Source organism: Rousettus aegyptiacus, unplaced genomic scaffold (genome assembly GCF_014176215.1).
Source record: "Rousettus aegyptiacus isolate mRouAeg1 unplaced genomic scaffold, mRouAeg1.p scaffold_m13_p_9, whole genome shotgun sequence".
NCBI lineage: Eukaryota > Metazoa > Chordata > Mammalia > Chiroptera > Pteropodidae > Rousettus > Rousettus aegyptiacus.
Window position 1 is genome coordinate 93,142,226 of NW_023416312.1, and position 20,335 is coordinate 93,162,560.

At 36.3% G+C, this 20,335-nt stretch overlaps 1 pseudogene; it reads left to right on the plus strand.

Annotated features, from left to right (window-relative positions):
* The first annotated feature begins 19,889 nt into the window (after window positions 1–19,889).
* LOC118608399 lies at window positions 19,890–20,008 on the plus strand (annotated as a pseudogene).
* Window positions 20,009–20,335: the final 327 nt, after the last annotated feature.

Here is a 20,335-nt window from a genome sequence, read left to right on the forward strand (position 1 = left end):
ATGAGAAGATGCTTACATTTTTGCCAGGATCAATCTGATCATCAGAAAAAGTGTGTGTGGCTGAAGGATAACTAGAATTACAAATGACAAGAGAGTCCCATGCGGTCACCACCCACAATCAATCTGAGTCACGCAGACATCTGTATCTTACTATTAGACATCCGGTTGCACTTGGCAACGAAAACACACTAAATACGTGGCCCCCGGCTAGCCCCGCATTTAGTGCCTGCACCAGAGGAGCTTATGGAAACGGTAGAGTCCCTTGCTGAGAACTTTCCCAGGTGAGGTCCCTGATCATGTGCTGGGCTCCTTCCCTGGGCCAGGCGCGGAGCTGGGAGGAGCACGCCGACGAATTCGACATGGAGTCTCCGCGGGAAATATGCTGAGATGTGGCGGGAACCAGCGGGAGCTGTGAAAGAGAGATGTGGGCCATCGTCGAGGCTCAAAGAGGGATGGATGGCAGTAGACAGAAGGGGTCTATGGAGGAGGGGAAATGTGGGAGGGGCTTTTATGGATGGCGGATATTTTATGGATATTCTTTAATGGGGAAGAATGAAGCCACTGAAGCAGGCGCAGCTTGGGGGAAGGAGGGTGCAGATCAGGGGGACTCCCCCTTATGCCCTCATAGCACTGCCGGGGGGCGGGGTGCACTTCTCACACCCCTGTCTTGTCGCTTATTTGTCAACCTCCCTCACAACACTTTGAATTTCTCATCCCCACCTACAACATAAAACAGCCTGTGGCAACCATACAACAGATTCATCAACATTTGCCCAACCAACGGGTTAAGAAACAAAACTCCAAGAGATAAAGTGACTCTCCAGGGTCACTCACACTCACAAGGTACAAGAGCTAGGAGTGAAACACGAGTTCCAGTAACCTCAAATCCTGAACTTAAAACATGGTGTTGTTCTCGCCTCTGACGTTCAGAGCAGGTGCTCAGGGAGAGAAGTTCCAAAGGGTTGCCTCTTCCCATCAGGTGAAGTAGAAATCATGGACGTCAGGCCAGGTCATCTTTCCCTATGTACCTTCTCGTGGGTTTGCAGACAGGCTGTTACAACTAAGGGTAGTGGGGAGGGGGCAGGGGGTCCTGAGACAGCCAAGCGTTTGTGTCCATCAGTGTCTGCTGCACATTTCAAACGAATCAGTACCCTGGGAGAAGCTGGATGACACCCGGTGATGAGGGTGATGTCAGGGCCAGATCTGAAGTCCATGGACATAGGTTCGAGTTCCAGCGAGGCCACCTGCTACTCGTGTGCCTGGGGACACACGCGCCAGCCTCCCAGCCTCGGTTTCCTCAGGAAGTAGCGACACCCACGGTATGCACTGTGAAGACGCAAAGCAGAGTCGCCTGTGCCCTACGTAGCCAGTCGACGTCGGCGTCACCATCACACAAGTGCGCAAGCGCCTCTTCAATTGCAGCTCAGAAAGAGCTGGAAGGGAGCGCCCCAGGCTGGACCCGCAGTGGCAAGCACGTCTCACCGAGAGCACGGCCTTTCGTAAGCCTTGCCATGGAGAGAAAGGGATTGCATATCGATTCACTCAGACTTTGACATGTGCCACGAAGTCGCCACTGGGAATGTGAGGATGGGATCAGAGGACTGGGTTTTGCATGTTAACGTTGGAGGTGGGGGCGGGGCAGGGTTCTCGGCAGCACAGGTTGTTCCGGGCCGGGCTGCTGTCCGGCTGCCGCGAGCCCGTCCAGCCCGACCCGGAACTGCAGCCAGTGTCGTTCTGCGTGGTCACGGCCTGTGCCATCCCAGGTGTCCAGAATTTTACGGTCGCCCTAGCTACCAGGACTTGCAGCTGTGCTCTGACAGGCAAGGGACCTGCAGAACCACAAAGCAGGCACTGGGGGTCCCAAAACACCCTACTGAGGCAGGAACTAGGGGACGGCTTCAGGGCGATGACCACGGGCAGCAGAGCCACAAGATCCCCTGGATCTGTGATGAAACACAGACTCCCTGCTCCTCCCCACGAGCAGACCCGTGCTCCTGAGCTTGCACAAGAGGAGAGTGACGCTGCATAAATGGGGTTCTTCCTAGTGATAACGATGACACTCTCATTTATATACGAAGCCTTCCTTTGTGCCAGGCACTGTGCCACGAGCTTTAAAGGCATGCATCTCATTTGGCCCACAAAGTAGGTGCTGTGATCATCCCTATTTTACAGAAGGAGAAAGACACTCAAAAGGTAAAGTGATCAATGCAAATCAAAACTACAATAAGATAGCACCTCACACCTGTTAGAATGGCTAATATCTAAGTGAAAAGAAATAACAAGTGTTGATGAGGATGTGGAGAAAAGGGAACCGTCGTGCACTGTTGGTGAGACTGCACACTGGTGCAGCTACTATGGACAATGGTCTGGACATTCCTTAAAATATTAAAAATAGATATACCATATGACCCAGAAATTTCACTTCTGGATATTTAGTCAAAGAAAACAATAACACTAATTCAAAAATATGTATGCACCCCTATGTTCACTGTAGCATGATTTACAATAGCCAAGATATGGAAGCAACCTACTTGAATGTATATAATAAAATATTACACAGCAATAAAAAAGAATGAAATATTATTATTTGCAACAATGTGGATAGATCTAGAAGGTATTATGTTCATTGAAATATGGCAGAGAAAGACAAACACTGTATGGTTTCACTTATGCGTAGAATCTAAAAACAAAAAAAACCTAACAGAACAAAAACAGACCCATAGTAACAGAGACCACAGGGATGGTTAGTGGAAAGGAGGGGATGAGGGGATGGGTGAAACAATATTGTGATAAGCTTACTCAGTGACACATAGTACTGGAATTAGTGGAGTGATCAAACTGTAAGGTATAAAAATGTCAAACCACTATATCATGCTTCTGAAACTAATGTCAACAATATAAGAAGTATACCAACTATACCTAAATAATCTTTTTAAATTTACCGCTTCATTTAGATATTGCTAGGTAAAACTTGCTTTTCTTTATCTTTTTTTTCCACTGTGAGCATATGACCATGATGAATACAGTGCCTTTTAAAATGTTTTGGTGTCATTATCTTCATTCATGTTGATATGCCACCACTGATTTTACTCTATCAGTCCCAAAGCCAATACAAGGTGAATAATTTCTTAGTAATATTGCTTAAGTACTTAGTAACATTACAAATAACTTTGCCCTTGCTGACTCTCTGATAGAATCTCAGAGACTTCCCCCACAGCAGAATCTGGGTCACACTTTGAGAAACAGAGTTCTAGGTTGTATTTTAAAGTAATATTTCTGGGCCAAAGAATATACACATATTCAACTTTATTACAAAACTGTAAAATTGCTCCAAACTAGGTTATAACAATTTATGTTCTCACTGGCAGTGTATTAAATTTCCCATTTCTAGCCCTTGGTATTGTTTGATGTTTTAATTTTTGCACAATTTCCTTCCTAGGGGGCAAATTTTTTTTTTCTTTTCTATGGCATCTTTTTTAGTATAAAAGTATATGATAAGCTATTTTAATAAAGATTCCATATATTAAAATATATTCAATATGTAGAGATACTCAAATACACGCACACACACGCAAATGGTAGCATACTATGCACACCAGTCTGAGACTTGCTTATTTCTGCTATTGACATTTCTTAAATATATGTCCTTATGAGAAATAATAAAACAACTTTATTACTTAACAGCTGCAGAGTTTTCCATTTTATGGATGTACCACAATCCAAACATTATTTTTCCTCTTTTATTGGTAGAGTTTCACAAATTCTACATATATTAATTCTTTTTCAAGAATACCTATCGCAAATAAAATCCCCAAAGCTGTAGTTTGTCCTTCCTCTTTGTTTATGGGATTGATATAAAAAAATTTTACTATTATAAGCCAGATTTAGAATTTTTTAAAGTCTTTTATTCTGTCTTTTATAATGTATGCTTTCCTATACTGTAGTCAGTGAGCCAAATTTCTTTTTTGTAGTCTAAAATCATTGAAGTTTTTGAGTTTCCTATCCAGTTCTTAAATCCACCTGGATTTATATTTGTGCCTGGTATAACACATAATCTAATTTTATTTCTTTCCATATGGGTGACCAATTTTCCAGCATAATCTATTCTACACCACAGCTTTGAATTGTCGTCTCTTTCACATATTAAGTTGCCATATGTAAGTGGGTCTGTTTCTAGCCTCTCTTCTGTTCCACTTGTCTATTTGTAATCTCTCCATCAATACCACTCTATCTTAATTACTATGTTTTTAAACTGGTTGTTGATATGATATGGCAAATTACCATACCTTACTGTTCTTTAAAATTACCTTAATGATTTTTGTAGATCAATGACACTGTTGATCTGTAAGCTTCATTCTTTAAACACACTAATTTCAGTCCTTTATATATTGCTTCACAAAATTGATTTCATTTATAATGAATATATGTTCTTAATACTGATTTTTTCATCTGCCTTTCTTAATATACTTCTTACCGTGTTTTAGAATTTCAGTTTGCAGGCTTATTTTTAAATTATTTATTATTTATTTATTTAAATTATTTTTTAATGGTGACATTGGTGAATGAAATCCGGTAAGTTTTGGCTGTACATTTTAACAGTAAGGCATATATATTTTTTCAGCCTTATTTTTAATGGGAAGGATTACCTTTCTCATCCTCTCCCTCCCCTGCCCTCCCCATCCTTAGCTCACTCTCCCCCCTTGCCCCTCTGCCACACACACAATATCTCTCTGATAACCATCTTGGTCCCATGTGTGTATAGTTGCATCAGGCCACCCCCCCTCAGGTCCCACCCAGACCCTAGTCTTACTTCCAACGCTAATCATTAGCCATAAGCTCAGAGAGAGTCAGATTCTATTTGTAGGGTTCTACCTTTATATTTTTGACTCCATGGGCACCAAGTTCCCTTTAAGTCTTGATATCCCAAACATTTTCCCAATTTAAAAAAATAGGGAATGCCAACTCAGAGTCTGGTTTCTAGCAATGAACTTTCCTCTGTTACCCTATCTTTAGAGAAGGACTTTTAGTTCCTTATACCACAAAAGAATATAACTTCTGGTTACATTTGCCTGCTTGAAGAGAGCCTAGCAGAGGCGCAGCTTTGGTCAAACTTAACAGACTGTTTTGCTGCTGTTCTTTTGGTTCAGATATTATATTGCTTTTTCATTGGCTTTTTTTGTTGTTTTGTTTTAGTTTTCCTTTTTTTCATGTTTTATTGGTCATTGCCATATGCTTGGAGTGTAGAAGGTGTGTGTTTATTGTGCCATCTTGACCAGATCTGGTACGCTTGTTGTAAGGGGTTTCAGATAGCACCTCTCATATTGACTTTTGCTAGTTTTGTTTCTTTGTTTTGCTATGTTTTCCTTTTTGAAGAGTAAAAATGGACATGATTTTAGAGAATAGTTAGAAGTAAGCAGATTTTTCAATACTCTATTCATATAGTTTATCTTTTTTGGATTTGATAATATTTAAATTTAAATTATCTGAGCTTCTATTAAGTGACTGACTCCTTAATCCATTCTGTGAAAGTTTATCCTGAGCTCTATCTCTGTCTCCCTCCCCTCCCCCTCCCTCTCTCCAGGAGAAAGCCAGAAAATCCCTAGACTGTCACCATCCCCATGGACAGATAAGCTGTCACATTAGATCACTGATCTAGTCAATCTCAGGGTCACCCGCCATAGATGGCCACCTTGGACTTCAGAGAAATGTGTGGGTAATTCAGAACGCAAGACAACAATTGCAGGTAGAACACAACACTTGCTTTCAACTCCAAGTTTCCAGTGGTTAAAACAACTTTGCTCTATGACCAGGTGGTGCTAGAGACAGCATGTGATCCTGATAGTATTCACACTGAAGCTTTAAGTTAAATTAAAGGCTTGCAGACAATAAGACACTTCAGAGTATCTCACGACTTTAAATGTTAATACTGGGGCTTTTTATCTCAAATTATTTCTAAAAAGAAGCTGAAATAATTTGAGAATACTATGGGAAGGTAATATCTTGGTGTCATGATTTTCACTGTTTTTGCAATTCACACTGAAAAAAAGATCTTCACTCTTAGCGGAGTTATAAATTAAGCTCACTTGCATCATTAATAGCAGCAAATTGGAGCCCTTCAAGATTTCATTTTTTTATAAAAGAAGAAAGAAGTTTCAATCAGTCACACAGGCTCCATTTTTGCCCACATGCTCACCACTAATTGAAATAACATTAAATAGTTTCCATGGCTTCGTTGAAAATGATTCTAAATATATCAGTCTCTGAATACCAGATTGAAAAATTAAACTAGATGTGAAATTGTTTCAGTTAAGAAAGGTTCTGAAATACATTTTCATCATCATCTAAACACAGGTATACACATATGCATGTATATGCGCATGTGCACACACACACACACACATACACTTTGAAAAGCTTAACTGTTCATCTATTATTAAAGAGTTTAAAGATTGGAGCATGCACTTTGGGTAAGGCTGAAGATACATTTTAGAAAGAGAGTTGATGACGATATAATAAATTAATGGGAGAATGTATAACTGTTAAAAGCACATGATTTTATGTCTCCTAGAGAAACTTACAACATATATAACTCATCCAATATATAAGAATATTTGTTTCTCTTTGACTATAAAAATAATATATGGTTATTACTTTGGGTTATAAATGAAGAGTTTTGTTAAAAAAGACAATTAAAATCACCAGTAATTTCCCTAGCCAAGATAACTCTTCAACAGTTTGTTATTTCTTTCTGGTCTTTTTACTGTGTGTTTGAGCAACAAAATAGGAATCACAGTTCATATGCTTTCTATATTGCATTGCACTTTGCATTTTTGACTTAAGATTAATTTTTCACCAACTTTATTTTCATCATTGTTATTGTTAAACATTATTTTAAAATGCTTCATAATAATCTACCCAAATTTTATGGAAATATTATTCAAACTTTCCATTATTTATTCTAGGACACTTGGGATATTTGGGCTCATTTCTCTTGGGGTTATTACAAATAAAGCCAAGTTAAACATCTCTGTGCATAAATCTAAACCTTTTCAAGAAAAATCTTTAACTGCCACATCATCATTTAATAATATTTCCTATGCGAACTTATGTATATATTTAGTCTCATTCTAATATACGCAAGTGTTTTTACCTTTAAAAAGTTATTCCGTAATTCTGCTTCTCCCTTCAGCTATTGCTTTATTGACCTTCAAAGCCAATTATTTTTCATTTTGTTGACTCTCCAGTTCTTCACTTCACAAGTACTAGAGCAAGGCATTCCAATCTGATTTTTTTTTTCACCACTAAAGTGAAACCTATCCAACCAAGGTCACTAACCAACTCTTTGTCAGTAATGTAATGTAAACTTTCAGAAATTGAATTTCTTAACCTCTCAATGATGGTCAATCTACCTGAAAATCTACCTGCTTAAAACTTTTTTCCTTTAGCTTGAATAACACTATCCTTTGCCTTATCTTTCACATTTCCTTTGCCAATTTATCCAATGTGACTTACCCTTAAATGTTGAAATTATTCAAGGATCTGGCCCTAAGTTACCTTCTCTTTTCAGTCTATACATTCTTTCATTTTGCACATATGTATTCATTCTTCAAGGCAAATTCAAGTTTCAAGTCTCATTTGATGGTACTCTACCACATTTTTGACTCCAGCATATCTTTCAGATTCAAGGATCATATTGAGTCCTTGCCAGCTGAGGTCTTAATACCTAGCACCCACCTCTAGTTTAGCACTCACTACATTCTATTTTAATTATATTTTGTTTATTTTTCTCCGCTATTGACTTCCCTACTGGTCGAAACCACATTTTGCCTATCTTCGTATTTACTACAGAGTTTCCAACAATCCAGGCCTGTAGTAAGTGTTCATTAAATGCTATTGAATAAATGAGTAAAACACGGTTGCTTTCTTAGAGCAAATGTAGTTGAACAGAAGATAAATCCAATCAAAATAGCTCAGTTAAATATAAGATGTAAGGATACATGAGAATTTCTTAGAATAATAGAAAACTGAACAGGGACTCATTGGAACTTGGAATCCAGACAATCTTTTTTCTGTGTGTATCTGTGTGTTTCTGTGTGTGTGTGTGTGTGTGTGTGTGTGTCTGAATTCTCAGCAAATACCCCAGAACTAAAGCCTCAACCAAAGAATCTACATGACTTTTAAACTTGATACCCACTAATTACTGACTCAGTCACTGGACCTCAATTACAGCTTCCAATTAGAATTTAAGTGGTCTGATGAGAATCTGATGGTCAGCTATTCAGCCCGATTTCATTAATCTGTGGCCCAGTGTCGATATTATTATGTAGTACATCTATAAACCTGCCCTTCTAGACTCTGGTCTGGGAATATTTTCTAAGATTGTGGTATGAGTTGGATGGTCACATGGTCATCTCTAAGACAAACAGTGCTATGAAGGATTTTTAAAAATTTTATTTAAACTAAAAAAATAAAAAATAGTTCCATTTGTTCTACCTCCTATCCCTATCACTGGCAGCCACCAATCTGTGCTCTGTATCTATCAACTGAGTGTGTGTGTGTATGTGTGTACACACACACACATATATGTATATGTATACACATATATGTGAAATTAACTATATATACACATATATATTATATACATATATACATATATGTGTGTGTATATATATATACTTAATTTCACATATGTTAGAGATCATATAGTATTTGTCTTTCTCTGTCTCACTTGTTTCACTTAGCATAATACCCTTGAGATCCATCCACGTTGTAGCAAATGGGAAGGCTTCATTCTTTTTTATGGCGAGTGATATTCCATTGCAGTTTCTTTCTCCATTCATCCGTTCAGACACTTAAGATGTTTCCATATTTTAGCCACTGTAAAGAACATTACAGTGAACATGGGGGTACCTGTATCTTTTTAAATTAGCATTTTCCTTTTCTTTTAATAAATATCCAGAGGTAGAATTGCTGGATCATATAGTAGTTCTATGTTTAATTTTTTGAGGAACCTCCACACTGTTTTCCATAATAACTGCACCAATTTACATTTTCACCCACAGCACACAAGAGTTTCCATTTCTCCACATCCCTGCCAACACTTGCTATTTTGCTCTAATGTTTTTTTTTTTTTATGATTGTCATCCTAACAGGCATTAGGTGATATCTCCTTGTGGATTTGATTTGCAATTCCCTGATGCTGAGCATCTCTTCATGTAACTGTTGGGCATCTGCATGTCTTCTTTGGGGAAATGCGTATTCAGAATTTCTGCCCATTTTTTTAATCGACTGTGGTTTGGGGGGGGTTGTTTGTTTGTTTTTGCTATTGAGTTACGTGAGTTCTTTATAATTTTTGGACGTTGGCCCTTTATCATATAGTTTGCAAATATTTTCTCCTATTCATAGGTTGCTTTTTTGTTTTGTTGATGGTTTCCTTTGCTGTGCATTAGATTTTCATTTTGATGTAGTCTCGCTTGTTTATTTTTGCTTTTTTTACTCTTACTTTCAGTGTCAGAATCAAAAAATCATCATCAAGACCAATGTCAAGAAACTTATTTCCTAGGCTTTCTCCTAGGAGTTTTATCATTTCAGGTCTTATATTCAAATCCTTTTTGAGCTAACTTTTGTATATGGTGTAAAACAGTGGTCCAGTTTCATTCTTTTGCATGTGCCTGTCCAATTTTTCCAAAACCACTTATTGAAGAGACTATCCTTTCTTCGCTGTATATTTTTGGCTCCTCTGTTGTAAATTTATTGACCACATATGTATGAGTTTATATCTGGGCTCTCTATTCTGTTCCCTTGATCTATATGTCTGTGTTTACACCAATATCAGATTGTTTTCATTACTATAGCTTTGTGATATATTTTGAAATGAGGAAAAGTGACGCTTCCAACTTAGTTATTCTTTCTCAAGATTGCTTTAGCTACTTGGGGTCTTTAGTGGTTCCATATAAATTTTAGGATATTTTTTTGTAATATTTCTGTGGAAAATGCCACTGGAATTTTGATAGGGATAATATGTTGCTTTGGGTAGTGTGGAGATTTCAACAACATTAATTCATTTAATCCAGGAGCACAGAATATTTTTTCATTTATTCGTGCCTTCTTCAATTTCTTAATGTCTTATAGTTTTAAATACACAGGATTTTTACCTCTGGTTAAACTTATTCCTAGGTATTTTATTTTTTTCCCCTCTTTAATTCCCGCCCCCCCAACTTCCACCCCTGACTTATAGATGTTGCCATTTCCCCTTAAGAAGTGGATCTCTGAAGGCGGAGTGTCCTCTCCACATGCTCACGGCATGCACTTGGGGGGCCTGGCACACCTGGGGTATGGTCCATGGCTCCACCTGGAGCATGAATCCAGGACCTTCTGCATGTAAAGCAGATGTGCCAACCACTACATTATGGAGCCATTGGTATTTTATTTTTTTAAATGCAATTGTAAATGGGATTATTTTCTTAATTTCTCTTTTTGATAGTTCATTATTAGTGTAGAGAAATATAACCAATTTTTGTATATTGATGTATCCTGCAGCTTTACTGAATTATTAGTTCTAACAGTTATTTTTTAATAAAGTCTTTAGAGTTTTCTATATATGATATGATATCATCTGCATATGATATCTTCATTTCCAATTTGGATGCCATTTATTTCTTTTTCTTGTCTGATTTCTGTGGCTAAGAATTCCAATATTATGTGGATAATAGTGGTGGGAGAGGGCATCCTTGCTCATTCCTGATCTTAGAGGAAAAGCTTTCAGCATTGAAAAGCTTTTCACCATTGAGTATATGATATTAACTGTGGGCTCGCCACATACAGCTTTTATTACATTAAGCTATGTTCCTTCTATATTCATTGTTCAGAGTTTTTATCATAAATGGATGTTCAATTTTGTGAAATGCTACTTCTGCATCTATTGAGATGATCATATGATTTTCGTCCTCCATTTCGTTAATGTGTGTACGACATCTAAGACATCGGTTTCATCTCTAAGACAAACAGTGCCATGATTGCCTTTTAAACTTTTAATGCCATAAGAATTTTATCTCCTTCAGAACTCTGTTCCAGGTAGCTCTGTGCTCTGTACACCCTAATTCCTGTCATGCTTTTAGGTGCTTTGAATATTCTCATAAAAAATTTTCCCAACACTCTGGCGTCTCAGTTCCTTAACCTTCTTTCCTCCTCCTCCATTCATAAAATGTTTCCCAAAGACCTGTCAATTTTATCTCTTAAAGGTATTTTTTTAATTTTCCTATTAATACTAGTTATTTCAGTCCATTATCAATTCTTGCCAGTATTTCTTCAACAGCTTCCTCACTCTACTTTCTTGTTTATGTGTGTCCCCTCTAACCTGTTTGCCACAAAAATTCTAGAGTTATCGTTAATTCAAATCTACCCATATCATGACATTGCTTAAGGTTATTGAGTAGTTCCCAGGTTCCTACTGAAAAAATCGAAAGTCTTTAAAATATACTACAGTTTTTCTAATTCTCATTTCTTAAAACTTTTGACTCATACTTTATACCACTGCAGCACTGAAATGCTTGGAGCCATAGCATATGGTTGGGTGCAACCATACTCACTGGCATGACAATGTTTTGAGATACCAACACGCTCTGTTATTTCTCTCTCTGATGGAACACCCTCTTTGTCTGTTTACCTAGGGATACCAGGAAAACAGAGGAAGATATTGTTCAGGTATATCTAGGTCTTCCTCTGATTTCTTTAAGTTCCCTAACACTATCCTCACTACCACCTGAGTGATTATGTGGCTTTCCTGATACTACTTTTGGTTTAAAAACTGTGTACACATGCCTCGAAATGATATGTGATAGATCGTTTTTGTAAGTCTCTCTGCAATGGGATTGCACGCTCTGAGCAGAAAAGGCTACTGGGAAGGGAAGTCTAGAACTCTATGAATCAGAAAAGATGCAAATTTTTCCAGAAAGTATAATTGTCAACCTCATGGAGATACATGAAACTATATCAAAATATGCTACATCTGTTCCTACTTTGTGTGGCCATTTCACTTCAAATAAAGATTTGTATTTTTAGCAAATTAAATTGAGAACTTTATCTAATCTTACACTTGGTATGTGTAGGCTAACTTCTTTGGCATTTAAATATATTTTTAATGAGATATAAGCTTCTAAGCATCAGGTTTGTAACAGTTAAGCAGATGTTAGAAGTAAAAATTGCTCAATATTTATAGTAACTCTTTTAGAAATATATATCAAGATTTAAAATTGCAATAGTCTTTGGTTCAACAATTCCAAGTCTATAAATGTATCATAATGAAATAATATGACAATTTGGTAAGGGTATACACACATACCCACACAAATAATTTAGTTAAACACTTGTTTAAAGAATGAGAGACTGGAAACAGATGGTTAATAAACTTATAGTGAATCCATTAAATCTTGCACTGTGAGTTGTTGATGATAATAAAGCATATTTATATTAATTGACACAATAAAGGCACTACAACAAATTTGTTATTGTAGAGTGAAAAAGGCAGAATGCATAGAGTATATAGAACGACACACATCTACACACACACACAGTGTACATATGACTAAAAATATATCCAAAAATACATTTTTCAAGATAATGTAAGTTTTTAATTCTATTATTTGGGAATCTTTTTCTTTTCTTCATTATACGTTTTTTGTATTATTTGAATTTTTCAAAATGATGATATATTAATTTTCATAATCTGATGAAAAGCTATTAAATTTTAGGTTAAATGTTAAACCACTAGAGTACGATTACTTATTAGTGAATGGTTTTATAATCTTTGGATAAATGTGGTAAGCTTTTTTTCCTGTCTTTATTGAAATATAATAGACAATTAGTTGCTCGTATTTATATCGTATGATTCAATGAGTTTTTTTTTCAATTGTAGTTGGCATACAATAATATACCAGTTTCAGGTGTATAACATAGTGATCAGAGATCCACATAACTCACAAAGTGATCACCCCACTAAATCTAGTACCCCTCTTCCCCCTTAAATATTGATTATGACATTATTAACCATCTTCCCTATGCTATGCTCTACATCTCCACATCTAGTCTGTAACTATCCATTTATACCTCTTAATCCCTTTGCCTTTTTTTGTACCCCCAACCCACCTCCCATCTAGTAGCACTCAAAATATTCTATCTATGAATTTATTTCTGCTTTTGTTGTTGTTGCTGATTTTGTTCTTTAGATTCCACATGTACATGAAATCATACAATATTTGTCTTTCTCTATCCGACTCATTTCATTCAGCGCAGTACCCTCTAGGTCTATCAAGGCATATAGAAACCCTCTGAAGGCTAATACCTAATCCAAATTTAATATAAAAATAGACAAATAGTTTTAAGTACATAGTAATTAAGAATTGCAGCAAGGCAAATCAAAAAACAAGTGAACCTAGGTGTTCACTGATAGACGATTGGATAAAAAATTTGTGGTACATATATACAATAGAATTTTACTCACTAATAAAAAAAATGAAATCTTGACATTTGCGACAACTTGGATGAACCAAGAGAATGTTATGCTAGAGTGAAATGATCGGAAAAGAAAGACAAATACTATGTGATTTCACTTATACGAAAATCTAAAAAAACAAACAAATGAATAAACAAAACCAAACAGGAACAAACTTGTAGATACAGAGAATGAACTAATGTTTACAAGAGGGAATAAGGGTGGGGGGTTGGGCAGAAAAGGTGAAGGGATTAAGAAGTACAAAATTTCAGTTATAAAATAAGTCACAGGGATGTAAAGCACAGCATAAGAAATACAGTCAATAATATTGTAATAACTATATACAGTGATAGATGGTTATTAAACTTATTGTGGTGATAACTTCATAAGGTACATAAATGTTTAATCACTATGTTGTATACCTAAACTAACATTAATATGGCACGTCAATTATAAAAACAAATAGAGAAATATTAACAACCATAAGCAAAACTTACAGCTACATGAGGACTAAAGAAAGTATTAATGACAGGTTTAAAAGACAGTGGGTGAATATTCCTAAAATGTTAGGAACACTTACAAACAAGTAAGTATACATTTGACCCTTGAACAACAAAGTTTGAACTGGGTCCATTTATATGTGATTTTTTTTTTCAGTAAATACCTGTATTGTTTTCCAATCACAGTTGGGAGTCTGTGGATGTGGACAGCTGACGACATGCATTGAAACATACCATTTTATATAGGGAACTTGAGCATCCTCTGATTTTGGTATCCATGAAAGGTCCTGGAACCAATGCCCCATGGATATCAAGGGACAGCTAAAGTTTTGGGGGAGTCAGACGTTAAACATGGATTTTCAACTGTTTGTGCAGAGGTTGGTTGATGCCTCTAATCTTCACATTGTTCAAAGGTCAACTGTATATGATTTGACTAGTCCACATTAAATGGCATTACTCACTTATTTAAAATTTTAATATAATGTAAACTTAATAATCATTCATCTATAGCTAATAGATAGTATTATAATATTACCAGTCCTTATATCATTCATTAGGATAGACAAGCCTTTCTTGAAAAGTCATACGCCAAATTGGTGAAAATATTCAGGGCCTGGCTATATGTGTTTTTATAGGAATGACCCTTTAAAAACAGTAGGTGATTCTCCATTTTCTTTCCAGAAATAACATTGTTTTTTTCTTTTAAAAATGTCATGATACTTTAAACTATAACTCCTGATACTCCAAGGAATATAAAACAAGCAAAGAATACCTGCGTCTATGTAGTGATTAACACTGATGGGATTGAATATAAAAATGTAAGCACACTTCTAAACTTTTCATGCAGTTTTTCTTTAACCTAAGAAGCTGGACATAACAAGTACATCTCCTAGCTCGTTCTTGCCTTACTTCATCGGAGCAGCTATCACCTGGTGCCAATTGCCTGGACTTTAGAGTCAAGAGAATGTATTTTGAATACCACGCCTGCCATTTACTGGTTGGTTGATTCTTTCTGAGTGGCAAATGCCGTAAGCACCAGCATTTAGAATTGTTGAATCAAGAAATATGAGATTAATATCTCCTCACAAGGCCACTTAGAGAATGTAAATAAAACACTTCGCATAATGTCTGACACACAGCATGGGTTCAATCAAAATAACTAATAATAGTAGGGTGGTGGGGGTGTGATTCAGTTTAAAGACAATCATGTAGGAGTTTTGTTTCTGAACACACACAGTGTGAAGAGCTTTGAGCCTTGAAATCTTGTCCTTCTGAGATGGGCGCTGGCATATTTCTCTGTAACCAGGTCATTCTGCTCATGCATGAAGGGCTAATTTTGTGGAATCTTGCTCTAAGCTAATTATATTTTTAATTGCTCTCATTTTAAATTCATGAATGTCAATAAAAAATATTTAAACACAATAAAAAAAAACAAAATAAAGTACCAAAATTATGAGATTATCTATTTGTTAGACTACTAGATAGGGAATTACTAACCACTGTTTAATTATAGTTCTTTCTCACTATGGAAACATGGGTAAGATCTGTATTATTATTTTTTTTAAGAATTGAGTTTGTGCATTGGGAAATATGAATTGTATCTTTTTCAAAAGGAGATAAGAAATGTGAATTTCTTCGTGCCTGATGTTAACTCGAAAAAATAAAAGTGGATAAACTAAGCAAAAAAAACTGTATTTCTGCCTTTAACATAATGGTCAAGATTTAAATGCAGGAAAGAGCAGACAACGGAACAGGTCACTGAGAAACTCAGTGTTATGGCCAATTCTTGGGTACTGGAGTCTGACCTGAGTGTGAATCTTTACTCTATAGCCTGGCACAAGTTACTGGAACTCTCCACTTCCTTTGCCTCCTTTGATATCGATACTTAACTTTTAAGAATATTTTAAAGATTAAATAAATATAGTAATTAACACAGTCTATACAAGGTGCTACCAATGACTATCACTCTATTAGTATCTTTCCTGTTATGACAGCCATTTTGATGAAACTTATAAGGTGTTAGTCCAAATTTATCTATTAAATCTAGATAAATTATCAAATGACTATTCAAGAGTAGGTAAATTATTGGAAGTGGTACTCAGTGACTTACAATAGACATTGTAGTTAGTCGCGAGACTGGCCTTCTTAGCTACCAAGACATGTATTACTGGAATTCAATTTTTTTTTCTGGGGGATATATTCTTGAAAAAACATATGTACTTGAAAATGAGTGTCAAAAGCAATTTTCTCATAAGAAAGAAATGATAAAGGATGTATGAAAATCGTTTCTAGGGAGCCAGCTGCAGGAGCCAATGCCCCAGAACTGACAGAAAGAAAAGGTAATATTCCTCAATGGCTGAACCATACCTGGCAACAGAAGTATGAACAACAAACAGTGTAGTGGTTACCAGAGAGAAAGGGGAGAGAGGGCAGGAGGTAGATAAGGGTAGTGGGGGCCAAGTATATGGTGATGGAAGATTTGACTTTGGATGGTGAACACACAATGCAATATACATATGATGTATTATTGAATTATACACTTGAAACCTATGTAATTTTATTAACCAATGATACCACAATAAATTTAATAATAAATGTGTAAGTAAATAAGTAAATAATGTAAAAGAAATTTTTAAAAGAGACACCAGCCTATCAGGTGAGGAAGAAACCAAAAGCTGTAACTGAGAACATCTGTGGAAAGATAAGGGCCCCAGGTCCATGTGACCCCATTTCTGAATGTTTAAGGTACTCTCTGAAAGTGGCTTCAGGGAAGATCTTCCTTGACTTTTTCCACATCACATCTCGCCTGATGAATTTGATTGAACTAAATTATATTTTACTGAAATGATGCAAGGCCAAATCACCGGCATTTAACAGAAAAGAAAAAAAAAGGCAACTTCATGTAGTGTACATAAATGGAAAATACATCACAAGCTCCAGGCTGGAATTCTTAGAAATTGTGTGCTGAAGAAGTTGGGCCAGTTGTTGCCAATCACTAATGAGCTCTTTCTCTCTGTATTGTCTGTAAATGTCCTAATTGTTGAGGACAGTTATTCTGAACAGCAACTCAGGTATATCAATAAAATTCTAAATAGACAGTGTTTTCTCTTCTATCCCAAACATCTATAGTTCAGCTTTTGTAAGTCAAGAAGTATTGAGTAATCTGTGCCACACTCTGCAAGATGGATGCTTTGAAAGAATCATCTATCTCAGTCATAATCTTAGCAACCTTCTCCTAGAGAGAATATCAGTTATCACAGCACACGCTGCCTCATGAAGACAAGTTTGTGGATCTGACTGGCTTCTCAATCAGCTGATTGGCTAATAACGTGTTCCCTTTACCTTATGAAGTGATAATACATTTCACTCTACCTTCACAAGAAATAAGGAAACTAGGGGTTTAGAAATTCCCAGATTGACATAGCTACCAAATGGCAGAGGGACTCTAATCCAAGATATCCTGATTTTAAAATCTCTTTTTACCCATAAACCACACAGTGAACATTTGTTTCCTGGACAATGGGTTGAGAATACTACATTAAAAATACTGTGTTTTAGGATACATAGTGATTATAGTATAAAATATGATATGAGGTTTTTCATGAACATTTCCTTTAGATTTCTGTACTTTGGCTTTCAAATGGTTTCTAAATGAAGGGTTCAAAAATTATACATGAATTCAATTGTGTTTGAAATGCTGCTATGACAGAAATCTCACAATGCCTTTCACCAAAGAGAAAGCATTGCTCTAGGATTATTGGGGTTCTTATTTCTTTCCTATCTCCCCATGAATGCTCTCAAATTTTCATAGAAAATTTAACTTTAAGAAAGCACAATGTTTTTCATTCCCCTCACCATGAAACAACCATGAATAGCATTCTTAAGCTTTTGGACAAAAGAATTAGCGGTGAGATTGGGAACAGTAAGACTGTAACTGAATCTTGTGAAAAGGAAACAAAATAGCTTGTCATGTTTAACTGTGATTACACATCATTTCAGTGAGTGCAACTCATGGATTTTTTCCCAACTTTTAGAAGGTTTCCTTCTCTACCAGTATGAAGCAGAGGACTTGCAATCATCTGTTGCTAAAATTTATTTTAAGCCCCAATAACTTTCTACATCTATAGTTTGAAATCTGTAAATTCAAGTGAAATCTTATTAATTCATGGGACAAAGCCTGAATGAAGAGATAACATTCAAAGTGCAAGAAGAGAGGGAAAGATATTTGGGGGTAGGGGAAGAAAGAGAGAAAGAGAAGCATGGGTATACATTATTTGTTCATTCTATTCCTGATTCCCAAAGATGAACTCGGAACAGTCCTGGGTCCACTTTACCCCCTCACACATGCACCCTGCTATCTTATTTTTATTTCTGCCCACACATTATATACTCACTGACTCTTTAGAGTTAAAGGGCCCTTTGTGGTCATCTCTTACTAGGACCAGTCTGAAGAAAAAGGACTTTTGCAAGTTCACAGAGTTGGTTCATGGAAAAGTCAGGATTACAATCCAAGTCTTACAATTCCCAGGCTCTAAAGTTTCAAATATTTCAGAAAAAAAATATAGCATGATATATTGTAGATGAGAGCTTTGGTAAAGTTATAAATAAGAAGCAACCACCACAGAAGGATTTTAACCAATACTAAAAATGGAAAAAGAGTTCTCCATGCATGAAATTGCTGTGTGCAACAACAAGCTCTAAAGTTTTTTCTCAAATTATGAGTTTGAATATGATCTCATTAAATACTTTATCTTAATATTAGTATTACATTTATCAGGCAGATATATTTAGTCATAAGAGCAACTTTCTGCTAATGAATTTTATAATATATTACTAACTATACATATAAACCTACTATTCCCTTGGTTGCAAAGGGATTGAGACAGTAAGCTGATCTTCTGATTACATTGCCTTGACCATCATATGCTTCCTGTCTCATTTTGCTATGACTAGAAACATGGGATCATAATAAGAGTTCCAAGCGAATATTCAAAAATGCCTCCACACTCCCCTTTTTTGTCTCTTGCATTGACTTCCCAGTTCCTGATTCTCTTGATTTAATTTACAACTGGATTTTACTTGTCATTTTGTTCTGTTTAGATGTGGCGGCCTAGCTCAGGTAAGTTTACATCACTAACAGCCTAGCAATGTGGCACTGTAGAATGTTGCCTCTGGTAAATTGCCCACATCATGTGCATGAGAACATAAACCTGAGTTCAGTACAGATGGCCAAGATATCACCGGAAGTAGTCCTGGCTTGCAGAAAATACCACCAATTCTAATACCTTCTTTTGCCATATGGTATTATAGAATGAGTAAAAGATTAAGTATCAAGAGAACGTCATTCAATTTCCTGCATTGGAATCTCAATCTGCCTCTCATCACTACATGTTCCTCGCCTATAAAATGAGAAATTTAACTGACTCAAGAGTTATTAATCCTACTTGTTCATTAATATGCCAGGGATATTTTTAAACACACAGACTCCTAGCAGCCATACTTTATCTCTTTAATCATAATCTCTAGGTTCAGGGCTCAGAAAACTGTAATTTTTAAGGCTATCCTAGGGGTTTGAATGATCATTCAGAATAGGTTTTCATTGCATTAGGCATTTTCTATGGTCCTTTCCAGATCCATAATTTTCTCACATATTTTAGTGTGAATTAACAGACACTGATAAATAGCAATAGAGTCTAATCAAGCTTTGTAATGTTGATCACTTCAAAATCAGCTGATAGCTTTTTAACATTTTAAGATTCCATGTATAAATTTGATCCTGCAGCTTCTTACTTGCTGTGTCTGGCTTGTCTCATTCAATGTGACGTCATGCAGTTTCATCTATATTGTTGCAAATGGCAGAATCTCTCTTTTTTTTAAAGACTGGATAATATTCCATTGTGGTCTATGGCCCTGCCACCCTGAACAAGCCCGATCCTGGCTGATCTCGGAAGCTAAGCAGGGTCGGGCCTGGTTAGTACTTGGATGGAAGGCCACCTAGGAAGACCAGGTGCTATAAGCATAAAAAATAAAAAATAAGGGATTGTAAGCTGACAAGGTCAATGCAATCTGTGAGGTCAACCAAGGTTGCCTTGACCGAAAAAAAAAAGTGTGAATATATATATATATATATTCCATTGTGTATATGAATATATTTCATTTTCTTTACCTAATTATCTGTTCACCCTAAGGTTGCTCCCATATCTTGGCTATTGTTGTGAATAATGATGCAATGAATATGGGAGTGCAGACATCTCTTTAAAATACTAATTTTGCTTTATTCGGGTATATATGCAGAAGAAGGATTGCTAGATAAGGTGGTTTTATTTTTAATTTTTGAGAAACTCCC